Source organism: Ascaphus truei, chromosome 1 (assembly GCF_040206685.1).
Source record: "Ascaphus truei isolate aAscTru1 chromosome 1, aAscTru1.hap1, whole genome shotgun sequence".
Taxonomy (NCBI): domain Eukaryota; kingdom Metazoa; phylum Chordata; class Amphibia; order Anura; family Ascaphidae; genus Ascaphus; species Ascaphus truei.
Window position 1 is genome coordinate 168,533,973 of NC_134483.1, and position 3,426 is coordinate 168,537,398.

A 3,426-nucleotide genomic window follows, 5' to 3' on the forward strand; every position below is an offset into this window, starting at 1 on the left:
ATTTGCAAGCGTTGAGTGAATGCGGACAGTTCTTTTCCCTCCTTCTGGCGGTGTGCATGGAATTTGGCCAATAGCTCATCCTCATCATCCTCTGCAGTATAGGCCTGGGTGAGGAGTTCAACTAGCTCATGGGCAGAGCATTCTCCCTCCATCTTGCGGTGCATTCGTACAAGTTGCGCAGCTGGGGGCTGTAGACACTCGACTATTCGCTGTCTCTTTACGGCCTATGAGCAGTGCCATTCATCGAGCACATGCAGGGTATGTTCTTTCCAGGTTTCAATCTCCTCTTCTCCGATGGGAGTGGGGGATGTCCCTGAAAATGTTTTGAGTTTGTGGTAGGGTTGCATCGGGGAACGCTGCCCTATCCTCTCGGTCAGCTGCTGTAGTATTCCCACGAATAGCTGGGCTACCTCCGAACTACAAGAACTGCAGGGGCTCCAACCTGATTGTCAGCTGCCAGCTTGGCTTCGGCTAGGGCTCGCTGAGAGAGGTGAAGATGTGAGCACCTGACACTCTGCCGCGCTAGGGATGACACTAGGGGTCTCTGTCCTGCGGACTAGTTTGGGATATATGAGGAACTTCTGCCAGGTGGAGCTTCGGGGAGCTGTAGGAACTGTGGGGCATTGTCCTCTGGTATACCACAATGGCAGTTGACTAGGATCGTACTCCACTGAAGGTCTGTGTCCCATTTTACATAAAAAATATGGGCTTTAGTAAACCCCAGTGTCTGTCTCAGTGTGTCGCGCAGTTCAAGCAAGGGCAGGGGTACTGGAACCTGGCTAATGGCGAACACATGACTGGGAGATGCATGGCTTTGTAGTGCTCACTTGTGGACGCTCCGGTGGGATGGTAGGCACATGTTCCCTTTTGAATCTGACTGTCTTTAATTTAGATTGGGCACCCCAGGTCTGAATCTCAGCAGTGCTTCCAAATGTAACCCCTTTCCCCGTGACTAAGGGAATTACGCATGCTTGTACCTTTTTGGTGTACAGGAGGCCTAATCCTCCACCACCTTGAGCCTGGGGTGATCGCTTGCTCTCTGGTTACAGCACCTCCACCTGGGAGGGATCCTAGCGCAGCAGGATAACCCCTCATAGGAACCAATACAATCAGTAAATAAATATGCACACACAGTTATGATTAACTTACATTTACTGTACATATAACTTTGTACCTCAATAATAATACGGGCCCCCACAATGCAATGCCCACACAATAAACACCACCCCAGTGGAATCCCCAAAGTACTGAGGTGCCTGGGAACTTAGCCACACTAGTGTCCACAGACAAGGCCCACCCAAACAGTGTGTGGAGTAGCGCTACCCCGTTTGTAGGCCATTAGTGCACGTTGGGTACCTTCCTGGTCTTAGGACAGACCAGACTGACTTGGAATAGTAAATCCGCAGAACCACAACTGATCCCACGACACGGTCTATCGGATCCTCTCCTGTCCATAGGCATCTGCATCTTGAGGGAGCTCTCGCTGGTGGGTGCCCCTTGATATCTATGGTTGCCTGTGGTCGGGGCCTATCTGGGGCCTACAGGGAAACACTGGCCTAGTCCAAGGGAGCACTGCGCCATAGACACTACCTGCTCCATTGAGGTCCCTGCTCTGACTGGCGTGGTCCCTAGCGCTCCAAATGTATCATATCTCCCTCTTCGTGAACCCTTGAGCCCTATTGGCTCTCCTACTCCATGTGTAAGCAGCCCCTAGGGCTGCAGGGACATGCAGTCCCATGCGGGGCCTGTCTAATGGGTGCCGCACTAACTCTGGCCACTGCGCTTGCACATCTGCTCCATTGCGCATGCGCGAGAAAACAAAATGGTGGCGCCCTACTTCGGCATCTTCGGCGGAGCTACGGAGCTCCCTATACCTAGCAGGGTCCGCCCATAGCTCCGGCAGCATCCGGACAAGCCAGCATCTCCCCTGCCCACAGCAGAGGTAAGCGGGGAGCCCAGCTATATATGTATTGTTTTTTTTTTTAATATGTATGGGGGGTTCATATGTATTGTTTTTTTTTTATATGATTGGGTTTTTTCTCATATGGATTTGTTTTTTTTATATAGATTTTTGGGGGGTTTATATGTTTTGTTTTTGTTTGTTTTTATATGTATTTGGGGGGGTTGGGGTTTCTATATATTTGCGGTGGTGAGGATTATTGTGGTATCTGTTTAGAGGATGAGATATTTTGGTATGTATTTTGTGGGGGGGATTGTGTGAAGGGGGAGAGAATGAGTGAGGGGAGGAGGGATTGAGAGAGTGGGGTAATTGACGGGGGGAGTGAGAGGAGCGAGGGAGGAAGTAAGAGTGGGATGCAGGGGAGAGAAGTACATGTGAGGTGGGGGCAGGGATTGAGTGATAGTGGGGTGATTGATGGAAGGGGGAGAGTGAGAGGTGAGACAGAGGAGAGAAAAAAATATGGGAAGAGGGAGGGAAATAGAGGGGCTCGCGAGGTGTGAAATGGGGGGGCTCGCAAGACCACTGAAATGGGGGGAAGTGGGGGCCCGGTCGTAACTCTAGTCATGGGCCCTGAAATCTGCCTGTTACCCTGTTGGGGGAGGGGGATTATTGAGTGTGTGGGGGAGGAGAACTGGGGGTGTAAGGGGGGAGAGAATTGTGGGGGGAGGGAGAGAGAGGTGGGGCTGGGGGGTGGAGAGAGGTAGTAGAGAGTTAGGGGTGTGAGGGATCAAAGGGGTCTTGCAAGGCCTTCAAAATGGGGGTGCGCGGCCGTAGCTAGTGGACACTCCTGGGCCCCGGGAAAGATGTATGTGGCTTTTTCGCAAAAAAGCACTGTACAGTATATACATAAATATATATACAAAATACACAGATTCCCAACAAGCTCTGAGAAACCCCAACCATTACCAAATAATATATATATGTATATATGTGTCACAAGGAGTGCTAGTGGGTGTGGCTAAATGTATACAACAAATAACAAAAATGCCCAAAGCTACTTCCATTGTGACAAAAATACACAGTGCAATACCTATATATCTCTTGTAAAAAGGGTCATTTAGTTTAACCCTTTGGCCAAAGCGTCTTAAGCCTGCTGCCACTTACAAGGCATGACCGTAGCAGGTCCTAACACTAACCTAGGTTAAAATTCTTATTAACCTGTATAAATACAGGAAGAATGATCACATTGGATCTGTCGTAACCTGGCAATATGAAACTGACCTGCAACTTGGAAAGTGGGGTGGGGCAAGCTTAAACCTTGGTGGGGAGGAGCCACTACCCTCCCATAAGCAACTGAGACTAGCTGCACACAATAAACAAAATACACAGATTCACAACAAGCTCTGAGAAACCCCAACCATTACCACATAATATATATATATATGCATATAAGTGTCACAAGGAGTGCTAGTGGGCGTGGCTAAATGTATACAACAAAAAACTAAAATGCCCAAAGCTACTTCCAT